Here is a 22,659-nt window from a genome sequence, read left to right as displayed (position 1 = left end):
CAATAAACCTAATAATATAAAAATATTGCCTCTATGTCACATGTTCTTCCATCTTCTTCTATGTTCTATGTCAGTAATAGATATCATCTGCAGAGTCAAATCCCTCGAATGGCAATGGGCAGGACACCTGGCAAGAAGAATGGAAAACAGATGGATCACAAAAATTACAAAATGGTACCCACGAGGAATTAGGACACCTAGAAGAAGACCGAACTTGAGATGGGACTATAATATTAGGAAATTAGCAGGGATTACTTGGGCCCGCATAGCCAAGAATAGACAATAATGGGCTCAACTAAAAAGAGAGTATCTAAATATGTGAGGGAGGCTACACCGTAATTTGAAATGATCGAATAAGCTGAAAATGATGATGATAATGATGTCAGATTGTATGTGCACTCTCTAACATATCTTAACATGTATTAAAGACCTACAAGACTGATAAAGGCCAAAATTTTTAGTTGAAACGTATGAATATTATATAATAATGAATATTTGTTTACTACAGCACTTTTTTTATTCGGTTCGCAGTAAATATTAAAACAGGCCACATAAAAGACATTTCATATATAAAACATATAACGAGCCGTAAACGAGGCAAACACATATTCTTGTAAAAAGAGAAAATGCTCGTCTTCCCGCTTTTATTATCACGTTTTCGAATTATATCTATCTATATTTCAGCTTTTATGCATGCTAAATGAAACTCGTAAAATTTCGATACGAGTACATACGTACAGGATATGTTTTTAAACTTTAGATATTAGGATATAATGGATGGTAATGATTAATTATATGATTATACAGTCTGTTGCATCCCCGACTTGAACATAAGAAACCGCACGTAAGTTTTAAAACGGAGTTCTTTAAAAAGTTTCAAATATTTTTTTCTGTAAAATAAAGTGGGGAAAACTTATTCATTATTTTTAAAATTTATATGAGATTTTTTATGTTCAGGTGGACGATGCAATACACCGGTATAATCATCATATATGATTATTCATAAAATATTATATTATAAATTAAGAAGGAATCTATGAATTCTCATCAGATACATATACAGGGTGGTCCAAATTATATTCTAGTATTATACAGGTACAGACGAAAAATTATTACTCCTGAAATCAGTTAAAAAATATGTAGGTGGTGCCCCTTACGAGTACGAATTATTGACATCAAAATAAAAGTTTTAAAGCCTAAAAACACCCAGAGACCAATTTTCATCCAAATATCGAGGTTAGTTCAAAAATTATAAACGGAAATAAAAATTAAACTTCCACATCCTGTATCTCCGAAACGAAGCATTTTAGGACATAAATTTATACCTACTAAGTCTCCCGAATACAATTCGGACCCCTCTGTATATTTCTCGAATAACATTTATCTCGCTATTTGCAAGAATATTGTTACGGAATTGCATACTATTCAGTAATATTAGTTTCTTGGCAGATCATTATGCGATCGATCATCGTAACAACTAGTACTTAAATTTAAGCATTAACACTACACACTATACGAGGAATAGATTAAGTCGTCATTACATATTAATGCGAGATTAATAACCGATTATATGAATTATGAGGTATTTTCACACTAATGCAGTCTCTATAATTGCGTTACATTACATACATTGTTCCTAACGCTTATTCAAAGCTGGACATTTAATTTATGTGGTCATAACTGATTTCACCGATTATACATTAACGTGTGCTATCTCAATTAACGTTGTAAGTTAAGTTAAAGCTAGTTACTGTTATTTAATCATAAAAAATGTAAATTATTCTCGTTTAAAAAAACGATAATGTTTATACCAACATAGTAGTGCGTAGTAATGTACACTTAACAATCTTTATTTAAAATGTCAGTAATGTTCATTGCAATCTCGTTCATACATAATTATATAACTAAATAATTTTTTAGGGTTAAATTTGTTGTGAAAACGAATGAATAAACAAACAAATTAATCAATGTAGTAGCTGTGCATTTAAAAGTAGAAAATAAATCAACGGGATAATTTGAAGATGCAAGGCGCATAGCGAAACAGGTAGTATTTTCTAGAGAAGTGCTTTATAGAACAAAATGCAATTCATCCATAAAATTGAAAGACAATCAGTTTAGTGTGGTACACGAGAATACTAAAAGTTTCTTGGTAGATACGTGCAACGCGCTAAGAATATAACAGATTTTTTAAAAAGCTCTGCTTGTTTATATAGTGTTATGTTTGCTATTAAAACCCACCTCGAGAATCTTAACAAGTAAGAGAACAAGGAAAACGTTTTATTTGAAATATTTTTACGACCTCCTCTATTGTTAACGTTTTATGTTAATAAAATATTTTCAACATATTCGAATTAAAATACACAAAATTTTAATAATAAAAACAAAGAAAATTAAAGCAAATGCAAATATTTAAGATCAGTCAAATAGAAAACTATACTCTGTTTTCCACCGAAACTACATAATAGATAAAAAAAGATGCAGAGAAAGAAAAGTTGCTTTCATTAGGGGTAACAACCGAGTTCTCAGTAAGGCAAACGATGATGTTCCTCAAGTTTAGAAGCCCTTATTATTTCGAATGAATAAACTCAAGTTGTTGTTAAGGGTCAACCTTTACATATCAAACATTAGGATACGCTCTAACGAGCACAACTTGAACTATATATTGCAATTTAAAATTAGTTTACACTTTGTAAACATAAAGAGCTATAACAGCGATAATAATTAGAGACAGGGTATTATATAGTTTGTTAAAATTAGCTCAATGTTGTCTTATATTTAGTAAATAATTTTTGCACAAGAGTAATTTAAATATAGAAAGCACTAGAATTGTATTTTCTATTTGTTTACTTTTAAAATGAAATGTTAGAACCCAAAATTATTTAGATACAAGTAATTTAAATCCGTAGTCTTTATTTTAATCTCTTTTCATAAAATTAAAATTTATTTTTCTTATTACCAGCCTTCAGGGTATTTTTTTTTCTTTTTTTGGGCAATTAATAATACATTTACAGGAATTATTTTTTATTAATTGTTTAATTAAGCCCACTGAAGGGATTGGCTTGTCTCTAGAGTATCTTAATCTAAAATTTATATGGATATTTTGTCGAAAAAATTATCTCGAACAGAGCTAAAGCTTCCATAAAGTAATGCATAATAAATTAATTTCAATGCTACCAAATTAAATTAAATTAAAGATTATTAATAATAAGCTACTTAAAATGTTTTAAAAACTGGACTGTATTATTATAATTGAAGTACAAATTAAAATAAATGTAATTTTATTTTTCACAAACCTCTAATTTGTTCACACATGAATAATATGCAGATTCACGTTCCGCAATTAAAGCGCAACATTAGTTCTGCTCTAATTGCGAAATCGGTTTCAATAGACATCAGACATGTCAGTATGGTTTAATGAATGTGAAGTGTATAAAAAATCAGATCTTTGTGGAAATGAATTACTAAACTTACTTTTAGGTTGTTTTTCTATAATCGTTTTTATTGAACAAACAATAATTTTGTACAACACATTTCAAGTCGAGTCACCGAGACCTTATAGACTTTTGTGTCTATCTCAGGGCTTTGACAACAGCCAGTATCTAAGTTGGTTTTACAGAGGTTAGTTCTCCATCTCCGATATCAGTCGTACCAAAGTATATGGCACAAATGATTGTCGTTCTTGACTCAGTGATGGGGTGTTCTGGTATTTCCCAATTTCACCACAGAATCTGTATTCACCGTTGTTTCTTAGCATCAATTTACTGAGAGGCTCATTGAGGAGACAGTGTTCTGGTAAAAACCTGTGACAATCCGAAGATTTTTCTTACCTAAATCAAGGAAAATCTTCTCTCTCGGTCGTAAGTTCTTAGAAATGTCTTCGAGTACTTTAGAGCGTTGGAGGATTCCCATTTAATAATCCGCTTTAAGTTGGTTTCCACTTGGGCAACAGAACAGTTCTGGGCCAGTTAGTGAACTGTTGGCTCTTTTTCTAGCTAGATCGTTTGGTTTTCCATTATCTTCTATCCATAGATGGATCTGGGCTGGCACCCAAAGTAGGAGGACTGTTTTTTTTTAATCATCATAAGATAATTGTATAATATGTATAATATTAAAAACAAAATAGATATCAAAGAAAAGTAGGTTTATAAACTATTTATAACTACTGTTATATCGCTGTCACTGTGAAGAGATTTAGCTACAAAAGTAGCTCTCCACTCGTACTAAAATATTATTTCTATATTTAATGTGAAATCGTTTTCATACCTTTTATGCAGTAAACTATTCATTTTGTTCTAAACTACAAACAATCCTATTAAAATATAAAAGTAAATTAGACATAATAATACTACTATAATCTAATCAAAAATTCATTTACATGATACCTACAATCAACTTAAAAAAACGGAAAGCGAAAAAAATAGAATCATAAATTATTAGGTTATGACATTCTAAATCGAAGAACTGTAATTCAAAATAATCCGTATTAATATATTTCATATTAGACATCATTTTTCAAAAGAAAATCTGAAAAAATAATCGTGTCTTGTCTATATATTCTCTCGTTCTGCTTATCCCCTTTTTTTCTTCCTGGTGATCAGTATAGAAATGATCCGAAAATGCTGCTCTTCCCATTCATTCCCATAAATTTAAAGGGTCACATATTTTCTTCCTCCTTTCGTGTTTTATTTCTGTCAAAACCTTAAAGCGTTCGCCGTTTTCTTTTATTTAGAGCACGTATATTTAATTATTTTACGTTTTAATTTACAAGTGCAGGCGCTTTGTCCTAAACACTTTTATAATAATTTTCTCGAGCTAATCTCACAAATTATGGTTTATAATTCTTTAGAAAACGCCTTTTGCTTTTCCCCACGTGCTATTATAAATAATTACTGATCGTTATCATTTTAATTTTTCTCTTAGGGGAGAAATGCTTTTTAGAATTTCTACACGATTCCTTACTGTCATACCGTTTTACTTATATAATAAAATTATTCACAATCCATTATCCATTTAATTATATTAAATACATAATAAATATATAAGAATGTAATAAGGTAAAATCTTGTTCTTTAATAAGATTTAGTTGTATTTCTTGTCGTATAACAGTTTTTTATGTTTAGAGTATTATGATGTTTAATTTATAAACCAGATGCAAACTCGCCAAAGTATCGGCGTTATACTTTGAATAAACTGAAAAATATATTTCGCTGTTATCAGATACGCAGTGAACACAGAAAGATAGAATCTACTAAAATATGAGTTGCATTATCAGACTAAAGTGTTTCATTTTGAGGCCAAAAATAACAGTTTATATCAATATTGTGCCAAAAAGTAATTTTTACAGTAAAAATTGTTTGTTCAAAAATGCTACGCTCGGTTCACTATCTATATTTATCTCTAACGGCTTTTAATTTATTGCCCTTTTATTGAAACACAATGGAAAAATGCTAATTTTTCTTGATAAATAGCCTAAAGATTTTTTGCCTTTTTAATATTATAATATAAAAACTCCCGGGTTTTTTGAATAATTTAAATTTGAATTATTAGTGGTTTTATTAAATTTGATTTTTTAGATAATATTAGGAATATTTCATCTATTGTATTGATTATATATTGAATCTAATCTATGAGTTGCAGCACTAAACTTGCAATTGCTGAATTATTTTTACTTAATACGAGTTCTACAGGGTGAGTCTTTAATAAGTGCGAATGTTTTAGAGGTAGTATATTTCGACCCTAGAAACACGTCTATGAGTTTTTTTTCGTGAAAAATTTTTTTTGGAAATATTAATTTTTAGTTAAAAACATAATATATTCATAATATGGAAACATAATTAGTAGATTAAATTTATATGAAAGACCCAGAACAGATCCTGTGGTTAAAAGTAAATTAACTCGGTTATTTTGGACTTATATGAAAAAGGTAAAGTAAAAATATGTTTCTTTTATCGAGATCTACCAACTCTGAAAATAATTGCACATATTTCAGACTCACCCTGTAGTTAACCCACCAGTAATTTACCAATTAAGCAATTGATAATAATAAAACTTGTTTTGTATTTTGCTGAGTTATTTTTATCCCACCAAAACAGTTCGGTTTGCGATATATCCAAGTATTTTTAATTGGTGTTTCGATAATTTTTATTTCTTGAAAAAAAATTAAAATAGTTCGTCCAAAATGTTTTTCTTCATCAAGAAATATGTTACAAGACCCTCTAAAATATTTGTAAATAGGTATCCTTGCATAGCAACATAAAAAAATAATCTAAATAGTGATTATAAATCTGCAAGTTTTCGAAGACTAATAAACTAAAAGTAAAAATTTCAAGTTTTGAATAAAGACATTATTCAAGCTACAACATTTCGTACTATTAGAAGTTCCGTTGTCCGAATCCAATATTCTCTCTTTGTACTCCGTCGAATTTAAAATTGCCTGGAAAGTATAACTCTTTTTGCTTACAACGCTGTGTTTGACGTAATCTCTTATTTACCTTTTCGCATTTTCTTTGCAACTTTTTACCGTATTAGGATTTGACAAAAGATTTAATCTGAAATTTAATATACGTGAATTTTTTTGGATTATATTTTCTCGAGACTTAAAAAACAAGACAAATCATGTTTCCGTATCATAAAAAGACAAGAGGTCCCAGTAATTTAGTTATTCTGTGGGCTTATAAAAGATCAAAGCTTTTTATGTCGTTTCTAAAACAATTTTCGAATTATAAGAACTTGAGCATGTTTTATAATAATAAAGTAAGTAGCGGATAAAAAATCGAAAATACATATCATGTGTAAAAAATTTGAAAATATACTACAACAGTCTCTTTGATATTTATCTCATCTTTTTGATTACATCCCCCGCAGGAAAATTAATTACATTGACCTTATAGATTTATTGTTTTCCCTTTTCTTGAGTTATAAGGTACTCATCATACAGTCTCAGGACTTTTATAAAAGCCAATATCTGAGACGGTGTTGCAGAGGTTAGTTCTCCATTTCCGATATAAGCCGTATAAAAGATTCTGACACGTATGGCTGTCGTCTTGGCGCACTCGGTGATAAGGTGTTCTTGTGTTACCCAATTTTCCATGTAGAATCTGCATTGGCCGTTGTTTCTTACCTTCATTCTACTGAGGTGTTCATTGAGAATACAGTGTCATGTTAAAAATTCTGTGGCAATCCGAAGGTTGTTTTGACTTAAACAAGGAAAATATTTGATTTTCTTGATCATAAGTTCTGAAAAATTTCCTCAAAAGACCTGTGGAGGATCCCCCATTCTGCGAAGAACTATCGGAAACAAAAATAACTATCGGACAAGAAATAACTATCTTTCGATATATAGGTTTCTGCCTGAAGGAAGCCGGGGAAGATGACCAATGGTTTAAATTATTTAGTTTTCGGCCCAAATACTCCTATCTCTGTTCCCGCTTTGATTTTGGAAGCATCAGTGTACGAAATTACGGTATGGTGAGCAAATGTTTCTCTCTTCTGATTCTTTTTATTGTTCAGTACTACAGAGAGGTGTTTCTCAAAGTTGTACGTTCTTGGTATTTCCCCATTCTTCCCACTAGGAGTTGGAAGAGTGGAATTTTCTTTTTCAGATTCCCCGCATACTTCAGTTAATTTTGTAAAGTTGTCTATTGAGTTGGCAATGCACTTTTAGAATCAAAGTTTCTTTAACGCCATTTAATAAATTGATACTTAATATCACATAATGGTCATTTCACTTTTAACTGTTTTCTAAACCACGTTATTTGTTTTCCACTTTTTGACAACTTCAATTCTAATTTTGATTTACTTTTATATCCATTCTAACTTTTCGTTTTCGGTTTTTCGTTATCTGACTTTTATTTCCAAACACACTTTCGGATGAAGACCCAATAAACAAAGTTATCAGTTTCAAAGAAGCAACGATGTTTATCATACTGCAACTTGAAATCGAAAACAAGACGCCTTATATATGGTTTTTGGCAAACGCTCAATTGGAATATGGGAGTATCAGCGTTATAGGCCCGGTTGATACTTCTGAAAATGTTCGGCATAAAGAATGCGGTCCCTTAAGTGATATAAAAACGTCGCTTTCAAGAAAAACTATCTCTCCTAAAGAAAAGAAAACGAACTTTTCATAGTAAACGTCCCTTTTCAATTAGAAAGGGATCCTTAAAGATTTACTGTATAGTGCTTTGTTATATTTTATTGGTATAGATCAGAATTCCAAAAAGTCACGAAATTTATCATACATTAATGATTCTATAACATTCTTGTAACTTTTACTTATTTTATTATATTAAAACTAACTGTTATTTACTAATTCAAAAGGCGTAGAATAAGAAAATATAGGCCATAGTAGTCTTTCGAGATCAGTATTAGAAATAGCGGAGACGTTTTAACCTGACCAAAAATATAGGTCATTATTTAACTTAATAGTAATAATATATTATATATTAATAATTAATTAATTAATTATATTAATAATAACTTTTTTCAGATAAAAAGACGGTAATAAGTATTTTCTAAAAAAGTCAAGATATCTAAGCCTTCAAAGGTATGTACTACTTAAAATCTATATAAAATTCCCTACAAATGCTAAAATTTTCATAATTTTATTGCTATGATTCTATGGATAATTATATATTATATAAATATAAATATTCTATTTGTACTATATTATAGTTTTATGGCTATTCCTTCTTAGCCTTTGGAAATGGAAAAATGCTTATTTTTTCGGCTTATTTCCATACATCTAATCGTGAAAATTGGCGATTTTCATTACCGATTTTGTTAAGATGTCGGCTATTTATTAAAATAAAAGGCGTAGAATAATAAAACATTAGATTCTTAGAGATGGCTTTCGGCCTGATCCACTGCGACCTTCTCAGATCTATTGGGGTCCTATTCTGATCCTTCGATTACATTCTTCAGTCCTGTCCTTTTCACAAAATTTACCAACTTGGAGACTGAACCCTCCATGTAGCTCCTTGGCAATGACCTAGCATTGCCTATTACCGGGAACCGCACATTTGCCAGGCTGTCACACCGACATAAAATGTGTTCTGACGTTTCTTCTTAAGATTTGCAGAACCTACACATGGCTTCGTCTGTCAATCCCATCAGCTTTAGATGCCTATTTAGCTTACAATGCCCTGTTAGTAGACCTACTACAGCTTTGACTGTCTTTCTGTCCTTGCTTATCAAGTCTACCGTGAATTTTGGCGAATGTTCTATAATGAACCTTTTCGCCTGTCTCTGCCCTGGTGAGTTTCTCCACCATTCTAGAGATTTATTGGCCACCCATCTTTCCGTGGCCATTCTCGTGACCGCCTTTGCAGCGCCGCAGAAGGGTTCTGGGCCTATGAATGGCATTGATGAGCCTTGCTTAGCCCTTTCATCTGCCTTTTCGTTACCCTTGTGACCCTCGTGCCCTGGCACCTAGGCCAACGTAAAAGTGCTACGTTCGCCCAAAGTATTCAGAGCACGCACAGAGTCCCACACTAGTCTAGAATTGACCTCCGCCGATAATAAAACATAGTCCATTGTAGTCTACAAAAACAGTACTTATACATAACTTATAGGGGACGTTTTAACCGTCATCAAAAATAGCTGAAAAACGAGGGTTCAGAAATTAATTTTCTCAAAAAGAGAAGGTATCTAAACCTGCAATGTATACATTCTGAATCTACATAAAATTTCCTACAAATTCTGAAATTTTCATAATAATTATTGTATGACTATGTTACCATATTTATAAGATCTTTGAATATGTGTAAAAAATAGCGAAAAACGAGTATTTTTTTCCATACCAAGCCGAAAAATAAGCGTTCAAAAAATGGCCAAAATAGGCAAAAAAGTACGTAATGTGTGAAAAAAGAAGAACATCCCAAAGCTAATACGATGTAGTTTTGAGTATGCTAACAGGACAGGGCAAAGTCAATCATCAAATTAAACGTCCGCAAAATTGCCATGAAAAGTCTCTAGAAATATATATAGCCTCGTTTGTTTTTCTAACAGCCCATCAATTAGCAGGACGTGTAAAAGCTCTAAAATTGAAAACGCTACAAACATCAATATCGACGTTGTCACAGCTAGACCAAACGCACATGTTCATTAGTTATTTCAATCTATTACCGCCAAGTCTCATTTGACGGTCAACATGGCCAGTTTAAACCAATTTTCGACACGAAAAGCTAAACATTTCTAAGTTTGCTGTCCTGAAGTAATCAATTTAATACGCGCCATTAAAGCTCGTAATATTTCCAGATACATTTCATCGCCAATATTTAGGTTTCACTCGTTCACTGTGCGAACATTTTCGAAACTGTAAATTGATGTGTCTCACGCAATACGAATTATTTCGAATAAAAATGATGACTTGTCCTTCACGGGGCTGGTAAATTGATTCATTATTTTTTGGATAACCCCTTCATTCATTTCAACACATTAACATAAAGTTGGTTTTTAATAATTTTCAGTTTCAAATCACATTTAACATTTATTAAATGCCGGACTGTAACTGTAAAAGACCTGCTTACAAATTAATTTCATCCCTGTTTACACAAATTCAATATTGATTTGCAAAACAAATATTACAAAAGTTGCTACACAATATTATAATAGTTCCGTTCATTACCATAACTACAACTAAAACTTTTGTTAATCCCAACAAATTTAGGGCAAATCGATTTTTACTTTTATTAGTTTAGTTAGAGATCTACAAATTAATTTATGATTAAATCGATTAAGCCCTATCTAGGAATTTACACGTATTTGCCCAAATTTGATTAATCTATAGCAGACAGATAACAAATTAAAATCGAGCATTATCTACATTTATATGATTAAATTAGACCATGACTAAATGAAAAAACATAAATATCAAATTAAACAGCAAGAGGAAACTAAATTCTTAAAATATAGTTGAACTAATCTAATAATGTCCCCAGGGCATGTTTACAATTACAGAAGCACTTAAATTAAGCTGTCAAGATTGCAACCTCAAACTTCAAGTTTCAGAAGTTTGCATAATCTTTTTTAGTTTATAATTTTATCAATAATTCACAAACTTTAGTTTTAAACTTTTTCCTACATCTAATGGAGCAGAAAAAAGGATAAAATGATAGAGTGAAAAATATTTGAAGCGCAGTCAAATAATTGGTTTAATATGACAATATTGTAGATTTAATTAAAAAGAACTATTAAAATTATTTATTTATTAATAGTTTTGTTGATCGGTACGTAGCACAGGACATACCGGTTGTTTTTCAAAAGTTGCTCAACCCTATAACATTTTTCAGATAAAAAGACGGTATTTGATATACCGGGTGCGTCTCAAAAGTGGCTCACCCTTATAACTTTTTAATTTTTTCAGATAGAAAAACGAGATTTGGTATGTTAGTATATAACATAAATTAGGATTGATTGACGTATTCAATTGTTTTGGTCACTTCCTGTTTCACCGAAAATGACTACAACTTTTGATTTTCAAATGGCACCATCGGTATTTTTTCACTTTATTCGATAGAAAATGTCACTCTAAATAGAATGACATATCATATGTTACCTTTGACATTTGCGCATACGGTTTATTTGAAATTATAACATGGGGTTCATAAAGAAAATTTTACTGGAAATACCAAGTGTGTGGTATCAAATTATTCGTAAATAAATGCTTTTACCAAATATGCTAATGAGCCACCCATATTCCATTTGAATAAAATTGAGATATGATTAAAAATAGGATTTGGGCATCTTTTAACCGGCCAGGACAAGACACGAAAAACATTAGACGATCAAATCTATTTTTCCATGGCCCCTTGATTAAAAATTAGTGTTTTTAACATAGCCATGGCACTCTAGATTGAAATTTAAAATACGCTTCTTTATTAAGCGAGCATGTCAAAAGTTGACATAGGATATGTCATTTTATTCAGAATGTCATTTTCTATCGAATAAAGTAAATAAATACCGAGGGTGCCATTTAAAAATCAAAAGTTGTAGTCATTTCCGGTGAAACAGGAAGTGACCAAAAACAATTGAATACACCAATCAATCCCAATTTATGTCATATACTAACATACCAAATCTCGTTTTTTTATCTGAAAAAATAAAAAAGTTATAGGGGTCGCACCCGGTATATAAAAAATAGCCAAAATGGGCATTTTTTTCGACTCTTTTCCATTCATAGTCATGAAAATTGACGATTTTCGTCATGTCATCGGTTTTATTAAAATTGCTGTTGTTTACTTATTAAAAGGTGTGATTTAAAAATAAAAAGTTGTAGTAATTTCCGGTGAAACAAGAAGTGACCAGAAACAATTGAATACCGTCAATCAATTCTAATTTAGGTCATATACTACCATACCAAGTTTCGTATTTTTTTATCAGAAAAAATAAAAAAGTTGTAGGGGGTGAGTCACTTTTGAGACGCGCCCGGTATAGGACATAAATCAGGATTGGTTGACATTTTCTATTAGTTTCGGTCACTCAGCGGAAATAACTACAACTTTTGATGTTTAAATGGTATCATCAATATTTTTTATTTTATTTCATAGAAAATTATATTCTGAAAAGAACGATATATCACATGTTTTAAATTCCAATCTAGATTGACGTGAATATGTCACGACAATAAATATAACGGTAATTTAACTCGAAATATGTAGAATCAAGTTATCTGTAAAAATGTGTTTTTTCCAAATATGCTAATGAACCCTCCTCGTTCCATCTGAAAGAATTGAGTTATGATTAAAAATCCGATTTGGTCATCTTTTAACCGGTCAGGAAAAGACACGAAAAAACATTAGATTATTAAATCTGTCTTTCTATATGATTAAAAATTAGTGGGTTTAACAAAGCCACGGTACTCTATACAGGGTATCATTAAAATGGTGTAAAAAAAATCAGGGGCTGATAGTACTCCTAAAAATAGTAAAAAAAGTTCCTATAAGTATAGAGCGGAAAATGCATATTAAGGGAGTTAGGGGCACTGAAAGGGTAAATTTAAAAAACGGTTGTTTTGAAATTGTAGGCTTAAAAAACGAGATAAAATTTCGAAAAAAAATCCTCTAAATCAAACGGTGATACTGAAAAATTATTTGGAAAAGCAGAAAGGGTAGTTTTTGCAAAGGTAGGGGGTTGTTTCCTGAATAACTTTTTTGAGGTTATTTTTTTTGCAACGTGGGTTCATTTTTTGGAAAAACTACATACTTTTTCCTACAAAAAAGGTACTCTTGTTGCACATCGCCCAGAGCGATGATTTTCGAGAAAATTGAAAGCAAAGTGTTTGCTCTGATGGGTTGCTAACTGGTTAATCAACAGAAACGTATGAAAGTTCTGGCGGTTCAAAAAGTAACCAAGTAGTTATGAAATAATTAATTGAAAAATCAAAATTTCATGATTTCTAAAACATCTTAATGCTTAAAAAACGAAATAATCCAATTACCAAAATTCCTTAATTCTCTATTATTAAAATAATGAATTCCTTAATTCATTCACAGTAAATGTTCAAAGTGACCACCATTCATTTCAATGTAGACATCTGATCTTTTTCTCCACGATCTGTGTACCCTGTGGAATATTCTTGGTGTTGTCCGAATTTGATTGGTACAATCAATAATGCGTTGCCGTAGTTGCTCTTCAGTATTAATCGGCAATGAGTAGACCAAATTTTTTTAAAACCAAAAAAGTTTATTTCATTTTTAAAGCAATAAGATGTTTTAAAAATCATGAAATTTTGATTTTCCAATTAATTATTTAATAACTACATGGTTACTTTTGAACCGCCATAACCTTCATAAATTTATGTTGATTAACCAGTTAGCAACCCATCAGAGCAAACACTTTGCCTTCAATTTTCTCGAAAACCATCGCTCTGGGCGATGTGCAACAAGAGTACCTTTTTTGTAGGAAAAAGCATGTAGTTTTTCCAAAAAATGAACCCACGTTGCAAAAAAAAATAACCTCAAAAAAGTTATTCACGAAACAACCCACTACCCTTGCAAAAACTACCCTTTCCGCTTTTCCAAATAAATTTTCAGTATCACCATTTGATTTACACCATTTCAATGACACCCTGTATAGAAATTAAAAATACTATTTTTTAAATGAAAATGTCAAAAGTTAACATATGATATGTTATTGTATTCAGAATTTAATTTTCTATGGAATAAAGTAAAATAATACCGAGGGTACAATTTAAAAAATCGAAGGTCACAGTTTTTTTTCGGTGGAACAGAAAGTCATAATACTTTAATCAATTTCTATTTATGTCCTATACTAACACACCAAATCTTGTTTTGTTACAGGGATGAGCCATTATTAAAAAACACCCGGTATATGACATATAATATTTTTTTATATGTAACCTTTTTTTAGCATCTAGTGGACCCAAGGGTGAATTTATCGCTTTATTAAAAAACTAGTTCGGTATAACAATGGCATAAAAATAATAATGAAAAAAAAAACGTGTTGAATGAAAAAAGCAACGTTAGCTTTAACACATCCTGACAATGGATCTGCAAGATATATTAAGTAATTTCGCAGCACAAAACCAAAGAGAAGAATGGAATACAAGAAGATTGAAATATTTTCTGCCCCTTCCGCACTGACCGGCAGAAATCTTATCTGAGGCTGTTCAAATCCACACCCTATCGATTAAATTGTTAGCTTCAGATATGTATAGGTCAAGTACGCGTCTATAAAGCGATAAATCACTTAAAGGTGTGACAACTCTAGCCGTAATCTAATTCCCGGAGCGGGCCCTTAATTTTTTTGCTGGATTTTGCAATTTGCACTTGGGGAATCGAGTCAAATCTCAAATCACGTCGTTTAATTACGAAACTACTAGAATAGATAGAAAGTAAAGGGCTTTGATTTATATCTTTACATCAATTCTTAGCCATAATCTAGATTAAAGCCACAATTAAAAGATATTATAGCACCCTTACGAGGGTCGTCTTTTATATTTTGCATATAGAAACATAGTAGACGTCTGTCAACATATATCAAATGTCAAAATTAACTGTCATCTTTAATTAACTTAACCACAGAGTTTTAGACCGCTTCGTTTAAAGCTGTATTGAAACTGAATTTCTGAAATTGACGAGTCTGTCAAAAAATGATATTAAGCCGAGAAAATCTTCTAGCAATATTTTTTTATTTTTGAAGAGAGTTTTCTCAACTAGAATGCCTTGCCGAGTTGGTTTCTGTTTTAGGCAAAGAATTGATTCCAACGGACGCAAAAATTTATTTCTCTTAATGGAGAGTACTTCAAAAATAAAAGTATTTAAAAGTTATTTACTATTTTTCTACCTCTATATTATGCAAAACATAAAAGAAAACCAACGTATTAGTTTGTTGAAAAACAGCAAACTGTTCATATTCCTGTAATTTTAGTTACCATACTTTATTTACATCTACACTGTAATAATAATAATAATAATAATAAAAATGTTTATTCAAAATAATCAATTACAAAGTATATAACACTTCATATACAATAGAAAATAAACTTAGAATCCTCTTAAGGTAAATCCTTGTCTGAGGTTTCATTACTACAATAATAAGTACAAAGTTATTATATCCATAATTCTAAAACAATATCTAAAAGTATAAAATTAATTTATTTCACACTAATGCATGAAAAGAAAAACAAATAAAAAACATCTTACACCGCATAAATAATTAAGACATAGGGCAGATGTCACGTTCTAATATTACATAATATTTTATTTTTAATATTATTATTGCTTATATATAAGTTTCTATGTATCACATTCTGCTAAGTATAAGTTGATCTATTTCGGTTATTACATATCAATCATCCATTCCTTTTTTTTAAGTAATAATTAGGCACAATTCAAAATTTCTATGAACAATTAAATCAACTTTCAATGCCTTTTTATACGTACATACATATCTCCCAGTATCCTAATATAAATCAACCTTCCCTACAGAGAGGTAGTCCCGAATATATGAATTCAGTCAATTTTATATAATATGCTTTTAAATATTTAACCTACAATCTGTCCCATATCAAAACACCTACGGTTTACAAAAGAAAAGAGATGAAATATAGTTTTTGTTTTACAATACACTCACAATATTTTTAATACGAGAACAAGTAGTAATAAATATAAGAACGAAAATATATCACTATAATATAATTAATCAGAAATATTTTTTTTTTAAATGAGAGAGTCAAACCTGATTTTAATAAATAATGTCCTATACTAGAAAGTAAACGATACCTCTAACTACTATACATTCTTATAGACATAATATACTGTCTTAATGAATATATAATTTGTATTTAACGGAACTGTATTTAACGGAATTTCTTATTTGGTAAAAAGTGTAGGGTTTTGTTAAATGAGCAAGATTTTCCAAGCTTTCAAGAGTTCTCTAAACAAACCTCTATAATTAGTAAGCTGACAAAGCCTTAGCGCTGCTGTAAAGATATTTAATCTTCAAAATAAATTAATGCTAGAAGTATGTGTGTTGTCATATATTCCAATTAGTAGAGAGGAATTCTACTCTAAACTACACTTGTTATTGCTTCATTCCGAATATAAAATAGACAAATTTATGATATATTTGCTCGTGACAACACTTTAGTTTAATTCTATAGTAATGAAAATTACTCATTTTTATCATGTAGTGTAAGTACCGTATGATCGAAAAAAAACGGCATCAGCGATGGCTATGAAATGAAGATCGCTGTCATTTTATATGTAAATTTATATGGGAAATATCATTGATTGTCATTTCCCAGCCAACTGGACGCCGTTTTTTTCGATCATACGGTAGTATATATAGTCTTGCGAGATCAGTTTTAGTTGAAAAGAAGGTTTTAACCATCATCAAATAGCTCAAAAACAAGAGTTCAAACAAATTATTTTTTCCCCTCAAAGAGTCCCCATCATAAATCAACCAATCCAAGTTCATTAAAATGTTGTATCCTATGTTATAGGGCTTGTTTCTCTCTACAATTTCCTGTCTCACAATATACCGTTTGTGACAGGGAAGGGATCATAGTTTCATAGTTGTCGATTTTCGAAAGAAATCAGTACATGTATATTATTTCGTATATTTTTCATTTTATTGATTTTATGGAAAGCACTGTTCATTAAAATGTTGTATCCTATGTTATAGGGCTTGTTTCTCTCTACAATTTCCTGTCTCACAATATACCGTTTGTGTCGGGGAAGGGATCACAGTTTCATAGTTGTCGATTTTCGAAAGAAATCAGTACGTGTATATTATTTCGTATATTTTTCATTTTATTGATTTTATGGAAAGCACTATTCATTAACATGTTGTATCCTATGTTATAGGGCTTGTTTCTCTCTACAATTTCCTGTCTCACAATATACCGTTTGTGTCGGGGAAGGGATCACAGTTTCATAGTTGTCGCTTTTCGAAAGAAATCGGTACATGTATATCATCTCGTATATTTTTCATTTTATTGATTTTATAGAAAGCACTGTTCATTAAATTGTTGTATCCTATGTTATAGGGCTTGTTTCTCTCTACAATTTCCTGTCTCACAATATACCGTTTGTGTCAGGGAAGGGATCATAGTTTCATAGTTGTCGATTTTCGAAAGAAATCAGTACATGTATATTATTTCGTATATTTTTCATTTTATTGATTTTATGGAAAGCACTGTTCATTAAAATGTTGTATCCTATGTTATAGAGCTTGTTTCTCTCTACAATTGCCTGTCTCACAATATAACGTTTGTTTCGGGGAAGAGATCATAGTTTCATAGTTGTCGCTTTTCGACAGAAATCGGTACATGTATATTATTTCGTATATTTTTCATTTTATTGATTTTATGGAAAGCACTGTTCATTAAAATGTTGTATCCTATGTTATAGGGCTTGTTTCTCTCTACAATTTTCTGTCTCACAATGTACCGTTTGTGTCCGGGATGGGTTCATAGTTTCATAGTTGTCGATTTTCGAAAGAAATCAGTACATGCATATTATTTCCGATTTTTAGTTTATTGTTTTTGTGTATTTCCTATAAAATGGGTCAGTTTTTTTCTTTAGGTTACTATTTTTGTTACTAAATATTTTTTTGGTTTTGTTTGTTTTTTTTATTTAATAAATGTTTTTATACTTTAATTAGAATAGTTTTTTTACATTTCCAATTACATATTGCTCGTTTGTCGCAGAATATAAATTCTTTAAATTTTTGAGATTAAGATTAAAATATATAATTGATTTAAATACAAAAAGGGCGCACCAAAAAATGCTGCACGTAGGCGCCAGATACCCCAGGAACGGGCCTGACTAAATTAACCAATGAAGGAACTCGAACTCGAATAATCTCTAGTAGTACCAATACGGTATTGAATTTTGAATCTGAGAGAAGAGTATTTTAAATTAATTCAGTTCGTCTAATAACAAGATCAAAGACTCGGCAACTTTAATCTAAAATGTAATACTAAACTCGCTAAATAAATTCGCGAGTACTAAAAACTTTTTTTAAATTAGGGCGCAATGATCAATACGGAAGCCGAAATCTTGGCGTAAGATATAAAAAGGACCTGTATGTAGTGCCACGTAAGCAAGGCTGGGAGCTTACGGAGGGACATAACTTATTTAAAATTCAAAAGACCCTTTAATCTTTGCTATATTTATGATGTTTTTTATGCAGCTCAAATAAACCCTAATTAGAGTTTCCGTTACCGAATTTAAAAGTGTCCCGTGAAAAAGAATTTAAATAAATTAAACTTGAATTTTTTATATTTACATTGCGTCCGGATAGACCCTTTTTTTTAGTTGGTATTTTCGTTCGTTTATAAAATGAGAAGGTTTTGTCATTTATCAAACAAAAAAGTAATCCGTTTAATATTCAGAGTTAATATATAATTTATATTAAATTTAAATACATTTTTACATAATAACAATTCCAATACAAACCCTGAAAAGCCTTACTACCTTATTAAATTCTTCATTAATAGACCAAAAAAAACACTTCAATCTTTATAATAGTGTCTCTAATTTAAAGTTAGGTACTAAAAGGGAGAAGTTTGTATTGATATTGTTTGTTTAACCTATTATTAGTTTTCAACACACCTATAAATGCAATGTTTGTTTTAAAGTCCAGCCTACAGTATGTAATCTATTAGAAAGGAGCTGCAACATACGTTAAATAAATATTTGTAGGAATAATAATGTGTAATTCATTATTGTATTTATTCATGGTACGTCAAATAACTGAAATATTATCCTCTAAATAGTTGATATTTTGAATCACTAATAATTTCAGTCAGTAGAGTCGATTTATTATATGTTTAATTTACTTTGTCATTAACTATTTTGTTTTTTAATATTTTTATTTGAAATATAATTTTTATTTGTCTCTGTTTCTCTCAAAATTTACCTGAAAACATTTTTTTCTCTGAAAAAGTTCGTAACTAAAACACTACTTTACTATGTTTTTAATTAGTAACAATTCAAATAGCAGAACATAGCATACAACTTTTTGTACAATATTATTTCCATACTGGAATTAATTTTAAGGTTTGATACCTGTAATAAAGACACCGCGAATATCAAAATATAATAGCTATAAGATCGCTAAACACACGGTTATTATTTTACGCAAGAGAGCAATATCCAGTAAAATCTAGAGCCCGTCGTAAACAAAACTACACTAATTAAACATGCCAAAGCGTAAGAATATCCTTTCTATATTCCTTTAGAGATTTGAGTCATCCTTTAGGGAGTTAAACAGTGACCATTATGATGTGTTTGGAGCGTTTGGTTTAGAATATCCAAAATAAACAAGTGGCTTTACTAAACAATACGAACGAACATTGCGTAGGGTTACTAATGACCATACCTGATGCGCTAACTTCTCTTAATGAAAACAACAAAACTGCTTTTCGCATTTAAACGGAAAGAACAACGTTTTAACTCGCTCACTTCGTTTAATCTAAACAATGTTTCCGATATTTCTCTTTACAATGAGCGACCGTAATTCATGAAAATGCTGCGGGCGTTTAGTATAAATGTAGAACAAAGCCAAGATTTTTTGAAGGAAAAAGAACGACATGAAGTTTTAAAATAAACACGGCGCGGAGCGGTTCAAAATAAATGCATAATTATCGGATATACGATATGCACTTTCTTTTTAAAACCTTCAATAAATATTATAGTATTAAAAACCTGACTGGATTCTAAACCCAGTAGTATTTAAAAAATAAATATTTTCATTTTCTCTTTTAGTGAACAAATATAATACTTCCAGAAATATAAGAAAAGAAAAAGAAATAAATTTCGTACATATATTATAAATATTATATAGCAGTATTAAGAAATACTATTAAAATTATTTAATAGTCGACATAAGAAATTACTGCTTTGTAAAGCATGCAAAGCGGTTACATATTTACATACAAACAATATTTACTTCTCTGTCCTAAAATTAACTCTGTCTATCTTTGTTTTAGTATTTTAGGCTACCATGCATTTCCAACTTGTCTCGTACAAGGAAAGAGAATTCGTAGCCAGCAGCCACAAGTTAGTTACACTATTAAACTGTATATCAATCATGTCAGGTAGTACTACCATTTGTGGCTTGCTGCTAATTCAATTTTCTGATCTAATTGGTTCAGACGAACATAATTGACTTTCTATTCTGTACGTATTTCAATTTCATCTCACTTTGTTGAATATGAACAAAAGAGCCTCTATAACTTAAGTAAGCTAGTTAATAAGACAGGCGTCATTAATGGAGGGTATTTAACTGATAATCATTGAGCTATTAGGGGTTCAACAAAATGCATCACTTTGCTGACACATAATATATTTTACTTAATACAACTACCAGAGTCGCTTGTCAAATAAAGTACCAAAAGCTGTTTTAATCGCTACATATACTTTATAGATTTATCGCAAGTGATATAGTAGTTTCTATGTAAACGAAGCCAAAGTTATAATCTATAGAGTTACAAACTCAAGAGCTCAAATTCGAAACGATATAAAATAGATTTAATGAAAAAGGAAATTGTTTTATTAAACTTAAGTAGAGTATGTGTAATATTATTAATATTTATTTTCATTTTCATGAAGGATAAATACTATTTCTAAAAGAAATATTAAACTATTGTCTATAATAATGCTGCATAAAGATACATTATAAATAAAGTTTTTCAAATTCGGATTAATAGATTGTTAGTTAGTGAGTTAGACTAATTTGTACTCAAGTGGAAATTGTTAGAATGTTAGAATCTAATGTCAATAGGATTCAACTTAAAGATATTTTACACTTGATATTTTCATTATTTTAGTTTTTTAGTGTGGTTAAACAAAATTGCTATAAATAACAAAAGACGATACGATGGATGGAAGAAAGGATATAATCGTTATAATCATTAAAATACTACTGACTCTGTGGTTGATTCTTTGTATAGTAAACTCTTGAAAGAGACATAAAAGCTCAAACATATTTATGTAGAGATAAAGTTACTCTTATTACAGTTGATACATCGAAAAGCGTGTTTTATTAAAATACTAATAACTAATATAAACATTGTTTGCAATATTTCATCCTATGTTGTTAAAATGTCACATATTTTATGTTTTGACAGCTCCATTTAATGCAAAAATTGGCTGCTTTAAAATGCAGAAAAGATAATGTTAAGGTTTTACGATGTTTTAATCAAAAAGAAGCAGGTCCTCTCTTTATGATTAATGATATGATAAACAACCAGCTTGTGAAAATATTCTTTGGGCAGGATACGTTGGCCTATTGAAAAGAAAATTTGCTCAACTTTAAAACTTCTGGTTTTGTTAGGAAACGTATTTTAATATTAATTAATGCTCCTTGAAAATGTCTAGAAGAAAAAACTTAAATATTAGTTTTTGTTTCATTCTCTCAGGTTTCAGATATTTTTCTTACTTTAGATTGAAAGGACAAGACACATTGTATAAATAGACAAATGCAATTTATAATAATAAATAGAATATAATTAGTTTTATATAATACTGTTGTAAAGTAGATTTAACAAAAACACTGATATAATAACTTAATACATTAATTAAATAATTATTAGACTAAACATGTCATTTATTTGCTACAGTTAATACGAATAAAAACAAAGTATAATTACGCTTAAAAAGCATTTTATTTGTGATTTCAAAATTTAAATGAATGCGCCATTATACCCCGCCACTTACAATAATTGCGTTTATTAGTTTATTTCAAAAGTAAATGAAACTCAATTATTTTACTCGTTTCACCAGAATGATGCTTAATTAGAAAACCTTATCAATATCGAAATCCAATCAATATAAATAGTAACAACATTATTCATTACTAATGGCTAACTAGTTAAGAAGTGAATCTATTAAGTATTTATTTTCTTTAGTTATCGATAATGTTTTATATTCTAAAAAATCCAGTTATTTGAGGCGTCTATAATTCAAATAAAATCCGTGTTTCTTGATGAATTTTTAAGTATCTTTAAACTTTTGATAACTTTGTAAAATTTATGTACCAATTATTACTTTATCTGATTAAATTATTCTGAGCATATTTGAAGAAAGTTATAATTGCCTTTAATATTTAAAAGACCCAAGCTTCATTTTCCGTCATTTTTATTTGAAAATACCTGCCAAATTAATGTAAAATTTTCTTCATCTGCCA

General features: G+C 30.0%; 1 protein-coding gene across 1 annotated transcript in view; it reads left to right on the top strand.

Moving 5' to 3' along the window:
- The window catches only part of LOC115882532 (tyrosine-protein phosphatase 99A), a 291,693-nt gene that overhangs the window by 156,607 nt on the left and 112,427 nt on the right, over positions 1 to 22,659 (top strand). The gene's annotated exons all lie outside the window — the stretch shown is intronic.

Source organism: Sitophilus oryzae, unplaced genomic scaffold (genome assembly GCF_002938485.1).
Source record: "Sitophilus oryzae breed Bouriz unplaced genomic scaffold, Soryzae_2.0 scaffold_177_pilon_pilon, whole genome shotgun sequence".
Classification (NCBI taxonomy): Eukaryota; Metazoa; Arthropoda; class Insecta; order Coleoptera; family Curculionidae; genus Sitophilus; species Sitophilus oryzae.
This window is presented reverse-complemented; position numbering and strand designations above follow the sequence as displayed.